General features: G+C 37.0%; 1 protein-coding gene across 1 annotated transcript in view; it reads right to left on the reverse strand.

Annotated features, from left to right (window-relative positions):
* Positions 1-25,918, reverse strand: part of LOC150108714 (uncharacterized) — a 200,578-nt gene that overhangs the window by 141,057 nt on the left and 33,603 nt on the right. The gene's annotated exons all lie outside the window — the stretch shown is intronic.

A 25,918-nucleotide genomic window follows, 5' to 3' on the forward strand; every position in this document is an offset into this window, starting at 1 on the left:
AGGAACTGACTACATATGATTTTAAAGTCCTTTCCTCTCAATTATATCCAGGGGCAGCTTGTGCATAGGCACTGCAGCACCCCCAGTTTTTCTCGATATATAAATATATTTATTAATTCATTTATCTCATCTTCCTTTTACTCTCTTTTACCTTGCGGTGTTGAGGGTTTATTAATCATCGGCCCTCAAACCGTTCACAGGCTAAGGTGGTCAGCCCTACGCTATATATCCTGTGTCCTGTAGAGTTCTCAAGGCCAGTTTGCCTGCTTTGCGAGATAAAAAACCCCAGGATAAACTGGGGGAAAAAACCTACTGTGCACAGCCAAGACTACCTAACTTGGCTATGGCTGAGGAAGATTCTTCAGCACCTCACGTCACCGATGGGAATCAACCCTAAGACACTCCTTTACCAGGCATATGGTTGCAAAGTGCACAGCCACTAGGCTAACCTTGCTTGTAATATTTAATTTTATCAACAATCCTATACAATTCTCTTATTTTGTATAAAAAATAATAAAAATCCATCTTGTAGCACTTAAGGATGCTAGTAGCATTGTGTTTACCACAGTATCACATTGCTACACGTGCAAGCATATGCATGCCATAGTGAGATGAGCTATTAGCATAATGTGGCACTGTTCGTTGCACAGTGCCACTGTTGTTTATATGCAGTTTGCGCCAATAGTAGAGTGTTCGTAGTGCTTATCGTGTTTACTCCGTCTCTTTAAATATTTGGACATTACAATTAAAGACATAACATTTGTTATAGCTTTTATTTTAGAACATTATTGGGGTTATGATAATGGATTTTATTTTTAAGTAATAATTTTGAATTATACCAAACTGTATAATTTTATCAATAATAAACAATATTTTTTCATGTTTAATTTTTTTTTTAAAGTTTTACCATAATTTTGATATTTTATCTAAACACGTATACTTACAGTGTGTATGTATATTTCTAAAGTTGCAGCAGCCGCCACTGATTATATCATTCTTGAGTATATTTAAAGCTCTATTTTTGTAAGGTTCTGTAACACCTAATTTTTGTTAAGGGTGATACAAAGAGTTTGCATGTAAATACTTGCCTGTATGGGTTTGTTTCCTGTAATCCTCTAATGTTAATCTTCCGGGCATTATTCTCATTGACAAGGATATATCTAGAAATAGTAATTTACTGTCCTTTTCTATTTCTAATGTGAATTTGAATTTTTGATGGTACAGTTCAGGAAAAATGCAAAATACTGTTGTTCTTTCATGTGCTTTCATATAACAAAAATATCACAAACATTTAGGATCGTCTGTGCTATAGTTTCTGACTCAAATTTTTCTCCATTTAAATTAATGAGGGAAGATGAGTCTATGGATAGACCATACTTATTATATATATACTATAATATACTTATTATAGTCATACTTATTATAGACCAAGTACAGAATAAGGATTAGAGCAATTATGGAAGAGAAGCGTAATATCCAGAGGAAATAGGTCTGCAACGATGTATTTATTTCTCCAGAGAGAATGATTGTAAACAACGAAACAGCTAAACTAGTTAATGGAGTAATTTGGTGTCTGAAATTTTCTCTACAAAATGCACTGAATTCTTTAAGAAAGAGTTTAGATTTCATGATATGAAGCTTGAGTTTTTATAGATATTGAGAATGTATGTAAGAAAATTCCTGCCATCCACTATTGGACAGAGAGGAATGCCTGCTTTATGTACTGATCAACCAACAAAAATGGAAGTTAAGGAAGACTATAGATCTGGGAGAAATGGTTCATTTGAGGCTGTCTGGTGTGCAATAGCAATATGACAAAATATATTCTTGTTTGCTGCTATACACCCTCTGTCCAAAAAGAAACCGAACTTTTCGAAAATAGAAGAAACTAGTGGTGCCATCTGTTGTATCTTTTTGTTGTCGAAAGTGGCAACCTTCATTAGTGTTGTGACAACTGTTTATGACATTTGTTTCATTAGAAGCAGAGTTATAGTGCTGAGAGTGACAGTGTGTTTTGATGAACAGCCGGGCGTCACGATATTCATGCCATATGCAACGAATTCTAGCTATCAATCACTTCAAAACTTCGAGATAAAACTCACCATTGACAGTTTGGACAGGCGAAACGAATTCTTTGTGGATAATGCCCTTGGAATCGTAGAAAGAAATCAGCATTGCCTTTACTTTTGACTTCTCCGAGTGACTTCTTTCGGCTGCCCCTCTTCTGGTGGTCTCTACTCAGCACTCTGGCACATGTTTCGGGCTCATACTCAAAACACCACATTTTGTCACCAGTAACGATCGTTTCAAGGAAGTTTGAGTCCATACAAGTAGTTTAAACTAGGTCTTTGCAGTATTTAATTCGATACATTTTTTGGTCATCAGTTAACTTGTGATGAACAAATCGCAAATCCAATTTACGAAGGCCCAAACTCTCGGTCAAAATGTTGTGCACAGTTAATTTTGGAATCTCCAATTCATCTTCAATCATTCGCATGGATGATTTCGGGTTTTCTTTGATGAAATCAGGTCTTTTTGGATGTTAACTTCGCTCAGTCCAGTTTTTGGACAGCCCCGCTTTTCGTCTTCTTCAAGTGTCTCATGACCACTTTGAAATCGCTTAAACCACTTGTAAACTTGAGGACAGGATAAGCATTCGTCACCATATACTTTTTGAAGCATTTGATGAGTTTCGGTAAAGCTTTTACCAAGTTTAACACAGAAGTCAATCACAGCTCTGTTTGAAACTCATTTTCTGATCGTTTGTCAAAACACAGTCACTCTTGGCACTATAGTCTGCTTCTAATGAAACAAATGTCAAAAACAGTTGACACAACACTAATGAAGGTTGCCACTTTCAACAACAAAAAAATACAATGGGTGGCGTTACTAGTTTCTTCTATTTTCGAAAAGTTCAGTTTCTATTTGGACAGACTGTGTACACCTGGAAGCCCAGAAGAAGAAGATATGGATGACATGCATCAGCAAATTAGTACAATGAGTGCAGGCCAAGCAATTATCATGGGACATTTCAACTATAGAGGGTGAGATATAGAATGGAAGGAGGAAATGGCACATGGCAAAATGGGATTTATACAGTTACTAAGGGATAATCACATGAAACAGCACATGATGGAGGGACTATAATAAATTTAGTTTAATCCTTTATCCAAGTGTAAGCAAACAAAGTTTGTGCCTGAAGTATCTTCAGGACTGAGGCAACTCGTGGTAAAGGTGAACCAAGCTCTCATCCCTCCTTGGGTGAGAACTTGGTTCACCTTTACCACTTTGGTTCATCCAAAGTGGCCCTTTCCTTAATGCAAAGCACATCACCTTGCGGACATGTATAATGCTATGCACTAAGGAAAGGGCCACTACCCAGACTGGTTTCGATCTTCATTGAGGTCTCATCAGTGGGAAGCAGACCCAAACGTAGAGATACTAAGACAGAAGCAATAGGAGAGGTCATATTTACCTATATGAGTTGACAAAAGGCAACCTTATTATTAAATTACCCTGGATTTAGAGAAAGATGTTGGAAGTTTCTTTTCCACTTGATTAGACTATAATAAATTTAGTTTAATTCTTTATCCAAGTGTAAGCAAACAAAGTTTGCACCTGAAGTATATCTTCAGGACTGAGGCAACACGTGGTAAAACTACGACAAGTAGTGATGAGAGCTTGGTCCACCTTTATCACAAGTTGCCACAGTCCTAAAGATACTTCAGGTGCAAACTTTGTTTGCTTACACTTGGATAAAGAATTAAACTAAATTTATTATAGTCTAAGCAAGTGAAAAAAAAAACTTCCAATGTCTTTCTCTAAATCCAGAGTAATTTAATAACAAGTTGAGACACCTTTTGGAAACTCATGTAGGTAAATATGACTTCTTCATTACTTCCACATTAGTATCACCACCTCTGGGTCTGACTCCCACTGACGAGACCTCAATAAAGGTCGAAACCAGTCTGGGTAGCGGTCCTTCCCTTAATGCATAGCATTATACATGTCCGCAAGGAGATGTGCTTTGCATTACATGAGATACTCAGACAAGTAGTGATGAGAGCTTGGCCTGCCTTTATCAAGGGTTTCCTCATTCCTGAAGATACTTCAGGTATAAACTTTGTTTGCTTACACTTGGATAAAGGATTAATCTAAATTTATTATAGTCTAACCAAGTGGGAAAAAACTTCCAACATGGAGGGATCAAGGGGTTTGAGAGTGTTGGATCTAGTAATAGAGTTGCAGATAGCATCAGAAGATGCTATCTACAACTACACTTGCAAACTCTGCCTCTGATCAAGGAAAGTAACTATGCAGTCTTGTTCAGGGAGGTTGCTCAACATGTGGGTTTTCAGTTAAGAAAGAGTTTAATTAGAATTACAAAGCTTGTGATTATGGCAAGCTGAGTTAACTTGGAACAGTGCTATGACAGATGAAGTTACATGAAATGAATGTCATTAGTGCAAGGGAAGTTGTCAAGGATTGTTTGAGCAAAGCGATATCAGACTGCATACCCAGCAGTCAGGAGAATAAACTGAGTAGGGATTAAGTGAATGACTCTACAATATAAGTGGGAGCTGAAGAAAAAGAAAGCATATGGAAAGAATATAAACAAAATGATTATCTGCATGCTCATGAGCAGTATTAAGCACAAGCAAGAAAGGTAACTAATATAGTAAGGAAGGCTAAAGCAGATTTTCAGAGGAAGTCAGCTGAGCAGGTCAAAGTAAATCCAAGAGAGTTTTTTTTTGCTGCATAGCAAGTAAGAGAAAGAATGCATATGAAAAGATAAATTTACTCGGTGCTTATGTCATGAAAGTGACAGAAGCAGAAAGAATAGTTTGGTTAAGTGAACACTTTGAAAGAGTATGTCATCCAGGTGGTGACTTTGCAGTTACTGAGGTGACAGACTGATGTGAGAACTGACGTACTCAATATATTGAAAAATATCAATGTGAATACAGCAGTGGGCCTGGATGGTATGGTAGTTCATGCATTAAAATAATGTGTAAGAGTACTGGCAATGACTTTGACAAAGTTGTTTAATCTAAGTATCAGCTCTGGCAAGGTTCCAAGGGTGTGGAAAGAGATTAAGATAATTCCATTACATAAAGGCAGCTCCAAGACAGAAGTTGCAAATTAAAGACCAATCAGTATTTCTGGAGTAGTGGTTGAAGTATTGGAAGACCTGGTTAGAAGTAAAATGCAGGAATGGGTGGATAGGAATATGATACTCTAGAGCAGGGATCTCAAACTCAAACGCAGCAAAGGGCCAGCAAATTGGATATATATCAGACGTGGTCCATATTCAATATTATTCTGTGAACCAAAACATAAACTAAAGAAAGAAAGGCTCTAACAAAGGCCCTTCTGTTCGGGCCTTTACGACTTTATTATTATTATTCAGGCCTCCATGGAGTCAAAACACTCATCGTGGGAGGTCCCCCCCTAAGAAACACAAAGTCTATCATACCACTCCTTAAACTCATTGACCGTTCTCGCCCTCACCACTCCATCAGGCAATGCATGCCATAGCTCAACTACCCTCTATGCAAAGAAACCACTCCTCACCCTCTTGCTCACAGTTTCCTTTCGTAACGTCCAGGGATGGCCTCTTGTCATCTCTCCTTCCCGCTGTTCAACCAAGCGAAAGAACTCCCCAGTATCAACCCTGTAACCACCTCTCAACAGTTTAAAAGTCTCAATCATATAACCTCTCCTTCTATCCAAACTCTGCAGTCCACATTCCCTCAGCCGATCCTCATAACTATCCTTGTACAGTCCTGAAACCATCTTTGTCATCCGTCTTTGTATCCTTTCCACAGTTAATTTATCCCCTTCAAATCCTGGGGACCAAATCTGAGAACAATAGTCCAAGTGTGGTCTGATCAGAGACTTATACAACGGAATGATAACCCTCTATCTCTGCAGGTCAGTGTCCTTCTCATAATTGCAGCAATCCTCTGTGTTACCGTCACCACCTTTGCAATATGTCCCCTAAATTTCAGGTTTTTATCAATCATCAACCCCAGATCTCTCATCTTCCCTACTTCCTCCAGTATAACTCCTCCCATAGAGTATGCAGCATCCCATCGATGTTTCCCAAACCTCAAGACCTTACATTTTGCTGCATTAAACTGACACCTCCCCCATTCATTTGCCCATCTATCTAGCTTATTCAAATCCTCTTGCAGGGCTACCACATCTGCACTATTACTAATAATCCTTCACTATTACTAATAATCCTAAGAGGGTTACAAGTGGGATCCCTGTGGGATCCCACTTGTAACCCTCTGCCTCCTTGAAACTGCTCCACCATACACAACTCTCTGATACCTATCAGACAACCAATCCTGAATCCAGTTGACCAATTTGACATCCAGATCCATGTGCTGCAACTTAAATATCAGCTTATCATGTGGCACTCTGTCAAATGCCTTTGCTAAGTCTAAGAAAATTGCAGTATATGCCTTTCCCTCATCTAATGTTCTTGTAACTTTATTATAAAAGGCTAGCATATTGCTAAAACAAGACTTATGTAAACAGTTACTCCACCATTTAAATTTTAAATTAATAATTTTTATTTTTAAATTTTTAAAATATAACAAGTTTAGAAAATATAAGTTCAATTACATTTTATTCATACTTTAGGAAATTTATTTAAATACATAATTTTGACTTACAAAAATAAACATTTTTATCTACAAGTCCTTTTTTAATTTGATTTTGATCCTTAAATCTGACATCTTTTCGTTCGTACTAACATGTCAATATCTGCTTTTTCGTTTCGTGTTGCAATATGAAGTATTGCATTTAATCTAGAATCTTTTATTCATGAGCGGAACTTTGACGTATTAAGTTTCATAATTGAAAATAATTGCTCACATATAGGTGCTTCCAAAGATTGACAACATTTTTGCACAATAAATTTTATATTTAGGATATTTACTGCCGAGGTATTTATAAAAATTTGATATGCCAACTTCGTTATATTTATTTTTTAGTTCAGTATTGCACTGGAGTTCAATAACTTCCATTTGTAATTCTTTGTCAATATTTTCAATATTAATTAAAAAAGGTACTGAATAATAATAGTTCATTTTCAAACTGGTTGAAAATCTTTTTTGAAATTCAATTTTCAATTTGAGGAATGTACTTTTCAACATCATTATTATTTTGAGAAATTGATTTAAGTGTAGGAAAGTGGGCTAAATTATTCTTTGCCAACTGGGTTTGCCAGAAATTACTTAATTGAATCATACATATGACATATCAACTGTTCATGTCCTTGCAGAGCAGTATTCAAAGTGTTTAAGTGGCTTGTTATGTCAACTAAAAAGGCTAAGTCTTTGCACCAATCTTCATCAGTGAGCTGAGGAATCAATTTTCCTTTGGATGAAGTAAACATGTCAATTTCTTTTAAGAGTTCAAAAAATCTTTTTAAAACGATGCCACAACTAAGCCACCTAACCTCCATATAATATAGCAAACTACTGTATTGTGCATCTACTTCATCCAACAAAGCATTGAATTGTTGATGATTCAAAGCATGAGAACGTATCCAGTTTACTGTCTTAATTACTACACTCATTAAGTGTTCCATCTTTAGTTTTTTAGCACAAGTGACTCCTGGTGTATTATGCAATGAAAAAGTTTGTCCTTACACAACATTTCCCTTTTCGTTTGAAGTTTTGTAGCAAGTCCGACGTTAACACCAACCATAGCAGGAGCCCTGACATAGGCACTATATCCAATAGTTCTTCAGTCACATTCATATCATCATCACCGCTACGAATAAATATTGCTAACTGGGAAGTATTAATAATGTCCGTACATTCATCAACTGCAATGGAAAACGCTACAAAACTCTTTATTTTTTCACACAATATATCTTGGAAGTTCTCTGCTATATCTTCAACACACTCCACAACTGTATTTCCTGACAGGCTTATACTTTGAAATGCTTGCTTTTTTTCTGCGCATATGATTTCGACTGCACTTAAAATACAAGTTTTAATAAATTCTCCATCAGTAAAAGGTTTCGAAGCCCAAGCAATTTTTTTCCTTATGACGTAACTACATTTAACAGCAGCATCACTTGTTGTGATAACATTTGAAAATATCCTGTGTTGAAACATCAGCATTTTTTAAATCTTTAAGTTTGTCATTGTGCATCTTTTCTGTATATTTATCACAGTTCTTATGGTTTGTTTCATAATGGCGTTTTAGGTTATATTCTTTCACCACGGTGACACTTTGTCTGCATATCAAACATGTTGAAATATTTTTTACTTCCACAAAGAAACATGACTTCTCCCATTTTTGTTGAAAAGTTCTGCCTTCTTGATCTATTTTTCTTTTTTTAACTTTAAATTCAGACATTGTTATGGACAAAAAAAAGTAAGTTATTGAGGTAACTTTTTATTAACACGCTATCATATTACAATGGTAACCTGTAACTTGACATTGTATCACATGGCCTAAAATGGATGCGTGACAAGTAACTTCCATTCAATGTTGCCAACATTTGATTATAGAAACATGGTACAAAGAATTGTAGTAATAAGTTTTACTTTTGTTTAACCACCTTACTGGCCATTATGGATCAAAGATGCATCCTCATATGCTTCATATCCATCATATATTTCAATATAATATCAATGGTATTACAATTTTAATATGCACTTCGCATCCATGATAAACTTGACGTCTATAGACGTCTTGGCCGGTAGCATGGTTAAAGCTGTCACAAAACATTTAGAAGTTGAATTTTTTCTGTTTTAATCCCTGCAAGATGTTAGAAACATTGATTTTTAGAAAAGAAATCGTTAAGTTTGCGGGCCGTATCCGGCCCGCGGCTGTCAGTTCACAACCCTTGCTCGAGAGGGTGACATGGCTTTACAAAAGGTAGGTCATGCCTCAGTAATTTATTCACATTTGATAATAAGGTAACAGTGGAATTGGATAAAGGAAACGGCTACACCATGGCACTGGTGAACTTTTCAAAGGCATTTGAAAAGTTGAATTTTTCTGTACAAAAACTATTACATAAATTGAAGCAAATGGGAATGGATATGAGATGGTGGCATGAATGAGGGGGTTACTAATAGACAGACATCAGAGGCTGATGTATGGTGGAGTGAAATCAAGGTGAATGAGGGCAACTAGGACCACTACTCCTTAATTTATACATTAATGATATAAGCAGAGTGGAGTTTGAGTAGGGATATTCAGTTGTTTGCCGATGATAGAAAACTCAGAAGGGCAATAGTTGATAAAAGTGATGTAGATATTGAGCAGGATGATTTAAATAAACTGGCAGTGTGGCCAGTGGTTGTCAATTTAATGTTGCAACATATAAGGTAATACACATTGGGATGAAAATATTACGTACATATCAATGGCAAGTACTAGATTAGAGAAAAGTGATGATGATAGGGATTGATGGTGAATACAGATTTGAAATTCAGAGGACCTGTTGCATTGAAAAAAAATAGTTCACAGGATTACTTCGATGTTGAATAACTAACTGACAAGATAGAGAGGTTATTATCCCTCTTTATAAGGCTATGATTCGGCCATATGTTGGCTACTGTGCACAGATTTGGTAACCTGCATTTCTCGTGGATCAGGAAGTGGTGGAGAGGATTCAGAGAGATGTGACCAAGCTGGTGACAGGTCTGTGGAATGTTTCTTATGAGGATATATTGAAGGTGCATGAGTTGCAGAGTTTAGCTGACAGGCAGAGGAGAGGGGATACAATATATTCTTATAAGACTAAAGGGATTCTATAAGATTGACAAAGAAGAAATTTTTCAATACATGAGGAGTATTGATAACAATACTCCTCATGTATAGAAGCAGTAGGAGAGAGGGAATGAGAGAGAGAGAGAGAGAGAGGTAGGGGAATGATAGAAGAGATGGGAACAGTGGAAGAGAGGAAATGATAGAAGAGGAGAGAATGGAAACAGTAGGACAGAGGGAATGAGAAGAATGCGAGGGAGCACTGGAACCGGGGATAGCGTGATGTCAGGAAGGCAAGTAAGTAGGGGAACACAGAGAGAAAGTGTTAGAGTAGAGAGAGAGTAAGGGATGCATGGAAGCAATCGAGGAACAGGGTGGTAATACATGTAATGTATGGGGACTCAATGATTAGTGATGTGCAAGATAGGATGAGTGAGGAGTGTTTGCCTGGAGGAATGATAGACAGTGTGGCTATGGCAATTAAGAGGAGTAAAAGGGTGGATGAGATGATTGTGATGGTAGGAACAAATGACTTGAGAGTTAACGTAAATTGGGCAGCGAGAGATATGAGATTCTTGCTCAAAGTTGTATGAAAGAAGACGCAGAGAGGAAAGATAGTGTGCGTGTTGCCTAGGTATGTTAGTCACGAGCTGACCAGAAGAGTAGTAATATTGAATAACATAATAGCTAGAATGTGTAAGAAGAGAGGATTGGAATATGTGGATGCTTGGAGGGCGTTTGAGAACAGAGAGGAGTTGTGCAAGAGACCTCTTGCATTTGAATGAGGAAGAATGTAGGCATCTGGAGAGATTGCTGTTCTGAATGAATCAGTGTGTCAATGCAGAGAAACTAGAATGCCCAAGGTGGATGGTAACAGGGATGGCCTCATTTGGGAATGGGTACTTGGGAGAAGGGGGACGACATCATTAACGCTGACCCCACTGGGCTCAGCAGATAATGCTGAGGTACAGAAACAGTGGCATTTTTATGCTTTATACTAATGCCAGGAGTATCCAGAATAAAGGAGAAGAATAGGTGGTTCTTATAGCATCAGCCTCGCCAAAGATTATTGGGACCACCAAGACGTGGGTGACAGAAGAGGATATAATAACAGGGATAGAAGTAGCAGGATACAGCATTTTTCGGCAGAATAGGAAGGGAAAGCGTGGTGGTAGAGTACTGTTTATGATACTTATTTCCTCTAAGCGCCTCTGTGGCGCAATTGGAAGAATGACGGTACATTGTGCCCTTCGATTAGAAAAGGCCTAAGTTCGATTCTCATCACAACAAGAGGAATCTTTATATGGACTTTTTCAATTGAAGGTGAGTAAGCCGATCTCATACAGAGGTAGCAGGGTTTTTTCTCTCTGAAACTTGGGTTTTTCATCCCGCATACAGACAAATCAGTACTTCAGAACACACGTAATTTACAGACAAAATACTAGCGGTGGTGGGCAGTAGATGGTGCTGATGTAGGTGATTGGTAGTAGAGGTTCTGTGGAGGCGAAGAGTTGTACAGTAGGTGTCCACCTGCCATGAGTCTTCGGACTCCTTGGAGGTGTCACGAATAATAATAATAAAAGTGGAGACGTTGGAAAGCAGTGACAGTAATGATTTTGAAAGCATATGGGGTGAGATAGAGATGAGCAAGATGGGATATTTAGTGGGGTGTTGCTACAAACCAAGGAGCACAGAGGGTGAGGACCAGATGTTTAGACAGCTGAGCTTGGCAAGTGCAAGAAGAATGATTGTTATGAGAGATTTTAACTATAGCAGTATAAATTGGGGAGAGAAAGATGCATGTAGCAATAAGGGAATGGAATTTCCAGAATTCTTGAGGGACAAATGTCTTAGACAACATGTGATAGAGAGAACAAGAGGTTCAAGAGTTTTGGATTTGGTCATAGCATCAGAAGTTATCATAATTTTAATAGTCATCAATTTTAATAGACATCAACTTGGGGAAGTTTCATGGAAGGAAGAATTGGAAGGCCAGTATATCATTAGTGCTTGGGAAATTGTGAAGGAATATTTGTTAGCAGCAATAGTAAGCTGTATTCCACAAGTGAAGAAGAGGACACAATTTAGTGTAAAGTGGATGATAAACAATATTAAACAGGAAATGCATGTGAAAAAGAGCTATGGAAGAGATATAAGGAGACAGGTGAAGAGCAGATGCATGAAGAATATAAGACACAGGCCAGGAGAGAGACTAGTATGGTAAGGAAGGCAAAACTGGAATATGAGAAGAGACTGGCCCTAAGATTCAAAGAAAATCCTAGGGAATTTTTTAGCTATTGGCCAGTAACAGGAGAAATAATTGTTGAAGAATGACACTGCGGGATAAAAATGGGAATAGTGACTGATGCAGAGGACATAGTGGGAATTGTTCAATGAGCACTTTATTGGAGTATTTCATCCTGCAGGAGTAAATTTTAATACTAGAGGGAGGATAGGGCAGGTTGAATTTAGAGATGCCAGAGAGCGTGTTCCAATTACTGAGTACTCTGGATGTCAGTAAAGCTGTGGGACTGAATGGTATTTCATCACGAATTTTGAGAGAATGTGCTAAGGAACTGACAACTCCTTTGACCTGGCTTTTCAAAGACAATCTGGCTATGGGAAAGGTGCCCAGGGAATGGAAGGAAGATAAGATAGTGCCACTGCATTAGGGCGATAACAGACTTGAAGTGTCTAATTATAGGCCAGTTTGTGTGTCATCAGTAGTTAAGATCTTGGGGAAATTAGTTAGGGACTGTATACAGTATTGGGCAGATGAGGGTAATGTTATCTGTGAGTGTCAATATGGATTTGTGAAAGGGCGCTCTTGTTTTAGCAATATGCTAGCCTTTTATAATAAAGTTACAAGAGCAGTAGATGTGAGAAAGGCATATACTGCCATTTTCTTGGATTTTGTGAAGGCATTTGACAGGGTGCCACATGATAAGCTAATATTTAAGTTGCAGCACATGGGTTTGGATCAGGTTGGTCAACTGGATTCAGGATTGGCTGTCTGATAGGTATCAGAGAGTTGTGTATGGTGGGGCAGTTTCAAGGAGGCAGAGGGTTACAAGTGGGGTCCCACAGGGCTCAGTACTGGGACCTATATTGGTTAACCTTTATAGCAATGACATTGTCGGTGGATTGCAGGGGGATATTCAGTTGTTTGCAGATGATGTGAAGTTCAGAAAGGTTATTAGTAATAGTGCAGATGTGGTAGCCCTGCAAGAGGATTTGAATAAGCTAGACAGATGAGCAAATGAATGAGGATGTCGGTTTAATGCAGCAAAACGTAAAGTCTTGAAGTTTGGGATGCATCGATAGAAGGCTGCATACTCGATTGGAGAAGCTGTAATGGAGAAAATAGGGGAGAGAAGAGATTTGGGGGTAATGATCGATAGAAAACTGAAATTCAGGGGTAATATTGCAAATGTGGTGAAGGTAACACAGAGGATTATTGCAATACTGAGTAGGACACTGACCTGCAGAGATAGAAGAGTTATCATTCAGTTCTATAAGACCCTGATCAAACCAAACTTAGACCACTGTTCTCAAATTTGGTCCCCAGGATTTGAAGGGGATAAATTAACTGTGGAAAGGGCGCAGAGGCCGATAACAAAGATGGTTTCAGGATTGTACAATGTTAATTATGAGGATCGGCTGAGAGAATGTGAATTGCAGAGTTTGGTGATTAAAAGAAGGAGAGGTTATATGATTGAGACTTTTAAATTAAATGTTCAGAAACAGTTACAGGGTTTACACTGGGGAGTTCCTTCACTTGGTGGAGCAGTACGAAAGAGCAATGACAAGGGGCCATCCCTGGAAAGTGCGAAAGGAAACTGTGAGCAAGAGGGTGAGGAGTGGTTTCTTTGCATGGAGGGTGGTTGAACTGTGGAATGCATTGATATAGTTTGTGTTTCCAAAGAAAGACTTCCTGTGATGAGTCTACTGACTCCTTGGAGGACTAAATAATAATAATAATAATAATGTATTGAAGGGTAGAGCAACAGGTCACAGCTGGAAGTTATGTAAGAGTGTAATAAGTAAGGGTGTGCAAACTAGGTTCTTTTCTTGGAGATGGTGAATGAATGGAATGGATTGCCAGAGGTAGTTGTGAGCATTTTTACAGTGAATAAGTTTAAGGAGATGTGTGATAAGTAGTGTAAATAATGGGCAGGATGGGTCTCCTGCAATGAGTCTTTTGACTCCATGGATATTCCGATCTAAATAATCATAATAAATTACTGTTTTCAAGTTAAGCCCCATAACTATACACATAATGCCAGTTCATTTTTCTTGCTTCATGACTGAAATGAAAACTGGAAATGTCACATGAAATAGAGCAGGCAATATAACTCTGGAATGTTGGTTATGGGGCTCAACAGCCATCTATATACAAGTGGCCAAGTCATGAAGCTACACCACACACAAACTTTGCTTACAATTGGTTAAGGGATTAAAACAAATAATACAATACAAATAATAAAACAAAAACAAATAAAAATACACAGGATAACCAGATGCCATTCTAGAAGTGGATTATATGAGCTCAAATAAAACACTTTTCCTCACTGTCTGATTCTCTCAAATTCATTTCTGAGGAATGACATTACACAATGCACAAAACAAATTGAACACAGCATTCAGCTAAAAGTGCTATAGTTTCAACTAATTATATAAACTTCTTACGCAACATTTATTCCATAAGTCTTTTCTTTATTCTCCTTTATTGTTTCTACTCATGCATTCATTCATTCTGCCTCAACTCTTAAACTACTCAGAATACAATAAGTTACAAAAAAAAAGCTTTACTTAACTAATATAACTGCATATATCTTCTTCAACAAGAAAGCTTCCTTAATGCAAGGGGAAAGGTTAGGGGACACGTTGCTTGTAGGACTATGTTTGAAGAGATGTGAAAGATAAGTGATTTAGTTTTTTAAAAAAATAGTGTTATCAGTTAATAAATGTGCTAGAATTATAGTTTATTGCGGAGTTGATCTGTTTAGCATAAAAAGTTTCTTTTAATTGGTGTTAAATTAGTATTCTGATAAGATACATACGTAGCATAGCACATGGCACCATTGAGAAGAAAGGCAATGGTGTCCAAATCATCGCCGTCTTTGTTGAATAAATTCAACCCAAGGGAGTTCGTTCAGTGTAACGTCTGCGGGATTTATGATATTCTGAAAGCAGCTGGAGTTTGGTTCGATAATGATAGTCGTGGGAAAGCATGCCGAAAGTGTCAGGAATGCGAGAATTTGAAGTGTGTCATAGGGTGAAAGATTAATATAATAGATGAAAGCCATAATGTGATAGAAAATAGTGATATGATACAAATTTGTGATGTAGTGCCAAATAGCAATGAGAGCAGTGTTGAGGGTGAGAGTGAAAGTAAAAGTATAGAACGTGAGAATGGTTTGAGTGATTAAAAAAATGAAGAGTTAGTTGCAATGAGGGAGATCACACAGTTGCGCAGAGTGATATATAGGCGAAGTGGCAGCTGGAGCAATTACAAAATTGTTTACCGAGTGCATCGGCTAACGGAAAGAAGCGAATGTGTGATAAGAAAAATGAGAGCATGATCGGGAGTGAAAGAAAAATGAAGGAGATTAAGAAGAAAATTAAGGATGTAAATGAGGCTATTAGAGCACAAAAGGAGAGGATGAAAGAAATAATACTAGTGGCAGGAACGAATGATTTAAGAGGTGATAAATTTGCTATGAGAGAGGACCTGAAAGAATTACTAGAGGTAGCAAAAGAAAAGGGTGAGAGTGTTAAGATAGTGAGTCTGTTGCCGTGGTATGACGGAAGAGTTGAGAAGGAGGGCCATAATTGCAAATGACTTTATGTGCAGGTTATGCAGGAGGAGTGGTATGGAGTTGGTGGATGTGTGGAGTGAGTTTGATGGGAAAAAAGGACTTATACAAGATGGATGGTTTGCATCTGAATATCCATTCAGATGCAAACCATCTGATGAACATCTGAATATGAAGGAATTGGATTTTATGCAGTTATTAAGGAATAACTACCTGAGATATATGTAATGGAATATACTAGGGGTTTGAGAGTGCTTGACCTAGTAATTGCATCTGAGAATTTCACTGTAATGAATATGGCAACACTGCCACCAATTGGTGAGAGTGATCATAAGGTCTTGACCTGGGAGGTGGCTAAATGTGTGGAATTTTCAATTAAGAAAGGGTACATGTGGAATTACCAGGCTGGTAAGTATGACAAGCTTAGGAGATTGCTTGGTTCAGTGCCATGGCATGTAAAACTGCAAGGGCTGGAGTTCATGGGAAGCAGTCAAGATGCGTTTGAAGGAGGTAATGGCTGACTGTATACCTAGAGTCCAGATAGTAAATCAAGTAGGAGTTAAATTGATGAATAACAACATTAAGCTTGAGCTGCAAAAAAAGAAACAACTGTGGAGGGAATTTAAGAAGAAAGGTGACCTGCAGGCACATGAACAGTATAAAGAACAGGCCAGAAGGGTAACAAGTATGGTAAGAAAAGCAAAATCGGATTATAAAAGGAAATTAGCCACGCAAGCTAAAGAGCATCCCAAAGAGTTTTTTCGATATGCTGCAAGTAAAAGAAAAAATGTATACGGCAGAATGATTTTAAGGAATGCCAATGGTAGGAAGATAACTGAATCAGTTGATATGGTGGAATTACTGAGCGAGCACTTTGCAAGAGTATATTATCAAGGTGGTGATATTGCAGGAATGAAGGAACCGATAGCTTATATGGGAATTGAGGTGAACGAAATGGAGGTGAATAGTATATTACAAAACCTTAATGTGAATACATCTGTTGGATTCGATGGTATACCAGCTCGGGTCTTATGTGAAGCAGCCAAAGAAGTGCCCTTGACCATTTTGTTTAATTTGAGTTTTGGGTCTGGGTTACTTCCGAGGGGGTGGAAAGAGGGGAAATAGTTCCACTGTTCCAAGACTGCTGGAACCTTCTTTATGCAGTGGAACTATTTTACCCTCTTTCCACCCCCCTCAGCATTTTACCAACCGATCAGCATATCAGGAAGAGTCGTCAACTTTCTCCAAAACAAGGTTTTGGAGAAAGTAGTCAAGAGAAAAATACAGAAATGGATAGATGAAAATGGGATACTGTATGGGAGACAGCATGGTTTTGTGAAAGTAGATCATGCCTCCGTAACTTGCTCATGTTTTATAACACAGTGATGGCTGAACTGGATATGGGTAATGGGTATACAGTGATACTGCTGGACCTTGCTAAGGCCTTTGACAGGATACCACATGGAATTCTAATCAGTAAACTGCAGCATATGGGGATGGATATAGGGTTGGTGAGATGGAGAAATATCAGATAATAGTTTATTCAGGGGTAGAGTCCAAAAGACGACCTGTGACTAGTGGTGTGCCGCAGGATTCTGTTTTTGGACCACTACTATTTAATTTGTTCATTAACGATATAGGAAAGGATCTGAGAGGAACCGTTCATTTGTTTGCTGATGATGCAAAGTTGGGTAGAGCAATTGTGAATGCACATGATGTCAAAATTTTGCAGAATGATTTGGATAGATTGGAGGACTAGGCTAAGCAGAATGGATGTCAATTTAATGTGGCAAAATGTAAGGTTATGCATTTTGGGGAGAAAAGATTAGCAGCAGTATACATTGGTAGAACTGTACTCCAGGAGATTGACAAGGCCAGGGATTTAGGAATGTTGGTGGATAGGGAGTCGAAGTTTAGGGGTCACATTGCAAAAGTGACTAAATCAGCTCATCAAATCACTTGGTTACTGAAGAATACTTTGACGAGCAGAGACAAGCAAGTTATTGTTCCTCTGTATCGAGCCTTGATAAGACCCCTTGACTACAGTGTCCAGATCTGGGTGCTAGGGTTTCTTCTTGATGTGGAGGAGGTGGAGAGGATCCAGAGGCGAGTGACCAAGATGATATCAAGTCTATGGAATGAACCTTATGAGAACAGGTTGAAGATTTGTGGGTTGCAGAAATTGGTTGATAGGCGGAAAAGGGGTGATATGATTGAGACATTCAAATTACTGAAGAGTTTCTATAAGATTAATTCAGAGGATATTTTTCAGAACAGGACTGGTCTGGTTAGCAAGAGTGTTAGAACTAGGTTTTTTACTTGGAGAGTGGTGAGTGAGTGGAATAAGTTACCAGAGTCTGTTGTGGGTGCCATGACTGTGAATGAGTTAAAGGCAACGAATGATAGATACTGTGTGGCTGTTGAATAGCTGTTCTTGACATTTTGTTTAGGGCCTTCCTCGATGAGTCTAAGGACTCCTTGGAGTTGCCTGTAATAATAATAATGCATCCTTCCTTATTTTGCTGAAGTAGACATGAAGAATAATCACCCAAATAATAGGAATACATTTAACTAAGTGGTTCCAAAATGCACTTACAATAAAAAGACTTTACTGTAGATTCCATCTTGCTCCTTCGAACATATATCACTTGCTTCTCACATAGACTTCAAACATTATACTATCCTTCATTAATAACTTCAGAGAGAGCAATTAAAGATGCATATAAACACTTTTCCAAGATCACAGAACTCAGTTTATTCCACCTTTCTGGTTCTCCTTCCTTGCTTGCCTACTCTAGCTTGCTAGCATTCCAATTACCCCAGCAACAACTATTCTAAAAACAACTAACATGCATGTATGTTATCGATTCAAAGCGAAACTCAAATGATATGTGGCTGCTGTTAGCATAGCAACTGCATGCTACAAATGTTTGACCTAGAAACACAACTATAAACACACATTTAATATACATACATCTCTATGTTGTATGTATATTACAACATCTCTATGTTATTCTCAACAATTAAGATATAGTAAGTATATTATAACTTCAGTTAAGTCTTCTAAATTTACTATGCTACTGCTTTACCACACATCGCTATGTTATTCCCTAATGATTACGATTTGTTAAGTAATATAAGGATATTATCAGATGGTTCCAATAATACTATCATATACAACTGCATTAATGAATGTGAACAAATAAATTTAATGATTAATTTATCATATAACAAAAATATATTCTTCGTTAACAATTTTTCATTAAGCATACATAAACTGTAAAAAAAGGAACATAATAAACAAAGTGATTGTATATTTTTTTACACATGTACTTCTTTATCATAGAAGCTATACAACACAATCTTGCAACACTAGTAATGTGCCCTCTAAACTTCAGTCTAATGATTCACTATCACCCTTAGTTCTTGAATCTCATCTACTTCCTACATACTGCTATGCATTATGGGAAAGGTCACTACCAAGATTGGTTTCAACCTTTGATAAGGTCTCATTAATAGGGGTTAAACTCGATGATCCTTTATAAACTGAAGAAGTCATCATTTCCAACAAATTCAGCAAAATGATTATGCATGACAATATTAAAATACTCAAAAAATGAGAATGTAGAAAATTTTTATTCCTTGATTAGAAATTAAATTATACTACAGATGAAATTATTTTCTTGTAATAATCCTTCGCACAAGCATAAGCAAACAAAATATGCATTATGTGATAGTGGAGCAAGTAATGTGAAGTCAGTAGCACAAGCAACCTAGTCATGAAGATGCTTCAGAAGCACACTTTTGTTTGCTTACAGATCAAAACAAGAATATAATTTCTTGTCTATTAAAATTTACTTTCTAACCAAGCAAAAAGCATTCTACTCTGGAACATTAAAGCTATTCCTTCCTTTTTTTTTCACTAAAACTTGAATATCAATTTAATTATCATGGATCAGTGTCTACTTCACCTCAGTAACACCAATTATGTCAATATCTTATTTCTGTATCTCCTCTGATAGTTCACCCCTTTTCCAATAATTCCATTATGCTAAAAGTGCTTATATTGAAAATTAGTGAATATGAAAAGGAAGGTATAGCTATAACGTTTCATAGCATTCTGCTGTATTTGAAATGTTCATCCTTGTTATCTGATGTAAACAGCATCAGAATTGAATGAAAAGATGATCATCCAGCCAGCATAATACATAGATCATATTCTTATTATTACGAGAGACCTTCAGGGTAAGGGATTCACCGAGGGAAGTCACACATCACACAAATTATACATTTTCTTGAATTCATTCACACTACCCAAACTAATAACCTCCCAAAAGCAACTCAATCCAATCATGCACCACTATGAGAGAAAAATCTAGCTCTCACCACTTTCACTGCATTCATTCTGAACTTTCACATGGATGCCCTCTAGTCCTCTCCCCCACCCTCTATAAAATGGAAAATTCCATCTACATCATCATCAAATTCCTGCCATGTATACTCAAGGGGTGTACAGGATATGATAGTACTACATGAAAAAATTACATCATTACTAACTTCCTATCTACAATTTTCCTCCAAATCAGTCTGTTACTTGTCAAGACTCCAACATTATCAGATCTTATATTTCTCCCAAAAGCAACTCAATCCAATCATGCACCACTATGAGAGAAAAATCTAGCTCTCACCACTTTTACTGCATTCATTCTGAACTTTCACATGGATGTCCTCTAGTCCTATCCCTCACCCTCCCTAAATGGAAAATTCCATCTACATCATCATCAAATTCCTGCCATGTACCCTCAAGGGGTGTACAGGATATGATAGTACTACATGAAAAAATTACATAATTATTAACTTCCTATCTACAATTTTCCACCAAATCAGTCTGTTACTTGTCAAGACTCCAACATTATCAGATCTTATATTTCTATCGTCTAAGGCACTTTGTACCGTATCAATCCACCTATATCTTGGTCTTCCTCTGGGTTGTTTTCCTGCCAACCTGGCAGAGAACACGTTTTGCTAATCTTTTCTCTCCCATTCTATTTAAGTGACCATACCACCTGAGATTAGCTCTGCTAACGCATTCCTGGATGCCAACAATGCAAAGTTCTTTCCTAATATCCTCATTTTTAATATGGTATTGCCATTGATGCCATCTGTTCACACTTCTAATCTTTCTCAGGCCTCTCATATCTGCAGTCTCTAGTCTTTGGTCAAGTGTTTTACTTCTGACCCAGCTCTCAGATCCATAAGTTAAAACTGGTTTGAACACTGTCTTGCATACAGCTAATTTAGTGTTCTGACTAATTTCTCTCTTATTCCATATGAATTTATTCAGTTGACTTCCCACCATACCAGCTTTGTTGATTCTGTTGTCTATTTCTATATTTAATTTACCATCTTCAGTAAAAATCGTGATTAAGTAGCTGAAATGTTTTACTTGTTCCACAGGTTCTCCATTCACAACACAGTTGACATTTTCAATGATTCTGCCTATTTTCATTGTCTTTGTCTTTTTATTGCTGACCTTCATCCCATATCTATTACAACAGTTATTCAATTTAGTCAGAGAATCTTGCAGACTTGTAGCGGATTTCTTTAGAAGTACAACATCATCTGCATAAAGCAAAGAGCTGACATTAACATCTCCAATTTTGATATCATGTTTAATACCACTTTCCTTCATAATGTGATCCATATAGATAATGAATAACAGAGGGGATAATGTATATCCTTGTCTCACACCACATTTAACCATCTTCCTGTACTTCCTTCAATTCTAACTGCTGACTTACAACTAAAAAAAAGACTAAGTATTGCTTGATATAATGCCCCATTGACACCATATAGCTCCAGCGTATTGAATATCTTCTCTCTTGGCACCTTGTCATATGCCTTTTCCAAATCAACAAAACTTAAATACAGATCTTTGTTATATTCCCATGCTTTCTCGACTATTTGTCGTAAAGCGAAGATCAGATCCTGACAGCCTCTATTTGGCCTGAATCCAGCTTGTTATTCACCAAGCTTTTCTTCCACAATTCTTCTCAACCGTTTCTCAAGTATACTTGCATAGATCTTGCCAGGAACATTCAGTAGGGAAATACCTCTGTAATTCTCACATTCAGTTTTATTTCCCTTTTTATATATGGGTACTATGAGAGCTCTACTCCAATCATCGGAAATTCGTCCCTCTGTCCAGGCTTTCTGAACTATGCAGTGCAGCCACTGTAAGACTTTTACACCACCATTCTTCAGCATTTCTTTTCGAATATCATCTACTCCTGCTGCCTTTCCACATTTCAAGCCTTTGATGGCTTTTTCTACTTCAAGTATGCATATGTATTCCTGACTGCATGCCTGGTCAGTGTTTTTTACCACTGTGCTGTCATCACTGCTTGTTTGATTTAGCAGTTTTTCAAAGCAATTACTCAATACTTCAAGGATATCTTTTTCTCCTGTTTTCATGTCACCTTTATCATCTCTAACTCCTTTTACAGCACTCTTTCCTCCATTCCTAAGCTTCTTCAACAACCTCCAGAATATTTTGCCACCTTCTTGATATTTATTTTCTATATTCTTGCCAAAGTCCTCCCATGACTTTTGTTTAGCTAGTTTTACACAGTGTTTAGCATTCTTGCATTTGTTTCTATATTCTCTAAGAGCACAAGCTGAGTTATCTGACAGGAACTTTGGATATGCTTTCTTCTTTTCCTTCACTGCCTCTTTAACTTCCTGTGTCCACCAGGGAGTTCTGATTTTTTTTATCCTTACAGACAACCTCACCACATGTCTCTCTGGCAGAATCAATCAATGTTTTCTTCAGAGTTTGCCACTGAATCTCCAAGGTTTGATTCCTGTTCTCAAACTCTTTCATTTTTTTTTTCAATAATCTTTCTGTATTTTAGTCTACAGTTCACATCTGAGAGCTGCTCAACTATTATTCACTTTAAAACTTTCTTACATGTTATTCTTTACAATATGAAATTCAATTTTATCCTGCTCAAGACTAAATAGTGATCACTTCCAATTTCAAATCCTCTGTACAATCTGGTGTCCTGCACCAGGGAGAAAACATCACACATAGTCAATGAGACTTTTCTTATTCTTTGCCTCTTCACTCCATGTGAATTTGTGCACATTTTTATGTTGATACATGGTATTAGTAATAACCGGTCCATGTCCTGAACAGATATCCAACAGATATTTGCCATTATTATTAGCTTTGCTCTTTTCTCCAAATTTTCCCAAAATATTTTTGTATGTCTCACAATCATTTCCTACTCTGCTATTTAGATCTCCAACAAGGACCAACTTTTCCTTTTTCATTGTGTCAGTTGCTTTTTCTAAAGCCTCAAAAAATTCCTCAACTTCTACCTTAGTAGAACCTTCTGTGGGACCATAGGCACAAATAAGTCTCATTGTCCAGTTCCCCATTCTCATATTTGCCCACATTACTCTACTTGAGACTGACTGCCATTCAAGAAGATTAGCCTCGTATTTTTTGGTGAATACAATGGCTACTCCTTCTTTTCCTCGATTGTCATTGCCTGAATATAACATTTTGTATTTATTGCTCAGAAAGATCTCACCAGTTTTGGTCTTTTTTGTTTCAGTCACCCCTATTATGTCGATCTTTTACTTATCTAATACCTCAGCTAGCTCCATTTCTTTGCCATTCAATCTTCTTACGTTGATAGTACTGATCTTTAACTCTGGTGATGTTGAGTTGGGGTTTGTTTTCAGATTTGTTCCAGTAGCTGACTTTTCGCTGTTCGCCCTTGTTCCCTGGCAAAAACAACGGGGGCCCTTGTTTAACCGGGCGACGCCCCAGCCGGCATGAAATTTTGTCATGTTGTACCATCATTTTTTATTTTGGTTTAACCACTAAGAATACAATTTGGTCGGCTAAATCCCAAATTGCCAGCCCATCCTCGTTCGTTCAGTATCAAAGTAGATACCCAACAGGGTGCACCACGAGAAGGTGAGGATCGGAAGCCCTGGTCGGTTCTCCGGATTCCTTTATAGGCTATGTGGAGGTCTCCTCTCAGTTATACAGCTTTGACTCTTAAGCAACCAAATTCCATCTACTAGTATCCTATATGACCCTTTCAGAAGTTTATAAATCTCAATCTTTTATCAATGTGCTTTCTCCTGCGCTCTGTGTCTGCAATCAAATTCCCAAATCAGTCTTCATAACATGTATTCCACAATCCTGATATCATTTTCAATAACACTCTTTTTTGTATTTCTCCACTGTATCATCATTACCAGAGAAATCAGCCCTGCATAGAGTAGTGTGTCTATTCTGGTTGTCATATATCAGAGTAGTATGTATTTAAGTGGTTCATTAACTTTTTAGTTAATATCACAGATTTGGATCCAGGATATTATTATAATAACTTAAGAGATTAGCTGAGAAACAAAGAAAATTTTAAAATAATATCTTTATTTACAAATAATTAATATTAGTATAAATTTATAGTACTACTTTAACAGTGTGTGTAAAATGTTAATGTTTCATAAATGCTATATACAAATATGCATTATAAATAAAAACTTAATTCTTATAAAGAAAGAAAAGGGCTCACAAACTTAAAGAACAAACACCACACAAGATTTCCTGTCACTTCTCTTCAATTGCACAGGATTTAATAATATACAAACTTCAAACTCATAAAGTATTTTCTTCTGCTTTTAACAGTAGCATAGAAATCTAATTAGCTCATACCTGATTTACTTTGAAAGCAAAAAAATAATTTGGGCACAACTTTTAAGAAATAACATATTTGATTCATTCATTTTGATTGGTGTTGAGGCTATCTGGTGAAAAAATGTGCTGTTGGAAAGCTCCTGAGAGATCTGTTATTTCTGTTGATTTATTAAGTGTTTATTAAATGTATTTTTGGTATATTATTGTAGTTTTTTTAGAGTAATTATTATACTACAGCATTTTATAACATAACTGCAGAAATATTATTGGTTTATATTAGTCTTAAGAAAGGTGGCAAATTACTCTGGAGTGTTTGTCCTGATGAACAAAACTGCAGTGATGATGACAATTAATCTGAGGATAAGCTGACATTAGAAATATCTCGATTAAAAAAAAAAATCAACCAGAGAATTGGAAAAGGTAGAAAAACGTTTGACTAAACTCAGACAGGATAAGAAAGAGGATCAGAACAAGAACAGGCAAGTACTGAAGTTGGTAATCATAATAGTAATAACAAGGTAAGTCAGTTACAATCTAAGAAAATAGAGGTGATATGGTATGGTGACTCAATCTTAAAATTTGCACTTGCTGAGGGAGTCACCACTTTTAGTTTCCCAGATTATTAAAAATATGACAAACGTAATTGAAAAACAAAACTGTAATGTAAGAGATGCTAGTTCTGGTAGTAATAAATTACCACCTAACTTATTCTTATAATTAGAACTATTTGGTCTTGTTCTAGAATTTTCTCTTTTCCTTTCTCAGACATACTCAAACGTCTAAATCCAAAGCATATTTTCCCACCCCTTCACCATATACATAATTTAAGTAGCAAAAAATATAGTATGAAAGTATATATGAAAGGTCTGTTGGAAGAAGCATAAAAGAAATGTGAGAGAATAAAAATTATAATATTGCTACCCAGATATGACAGTACTGAGTTAAGGAGGAGGACAATGATAGCAAGTAATTTCACGAGCAGGCTCTGTAGAATAAATAGAGCGTGGAGTGATTAGATGTTTGAAGTGGATTTGATGGCAGAAAAGACTTGTAAGCACTTGAATTCATCTGGCATCAGGAGCCTGGAAAAATTACTTCTTGGTATGAGACCTAAAGCAGAGAGTCAGTGAAACTAAATCAAGGGAGGAATGGGAAAAATGTGTGTGAAAGATCCTCTGTGGCAGTGTTTCCCAAACTGTGGGCCATTAGTTTTGTTGAGGGGGCCGTGAAATAATGAAAACATTTAAAATGTTTTAAGACTAAAGGCACCATGTCAAATGTGTATGTAAGATGCTAAAAATGTAATATTTGCATTTGATTTTTACAATATTCACTGTGTATATTTTGTATTGAATATAAATACAATAAATATTATAATAATATACATATTCTTTATCCAAGTGTAAGCAAACAAAGTTTGCACCTGAAGTATTTTCAGGTGCTTACACTTGAATAAAAGATTAAACTAAATTTATTATAATCTAACCAAATGGGGAAAAAAAAAAACTTCCAACATCTTTCTCTAAATCCAGAGTAATTTAATAATAAGGTGAGACACCTTTTGGCAACTTGTATAGGTAAATAGGACTTCTCCATTACTTTCACCTTGGTATCATCATCTCTGGGTCTGGCT

Source organism: Typopeltis vanoorti, chromosome 3 (genome assembly GCF_054136105.1).
Source record: "Typopeltis vanoorti isolate ZY-2024b chromosome 3, IOZ_Tvanoo_1.0, whole genome shotgun sequence".
Classification (NCBI taxonomy): Eukaryota; Metazoa; Arthropoda; class Arachnida; order Uropygi; family Thelyphonidae; genus Typopeltis; species Typopeltis vanoorti.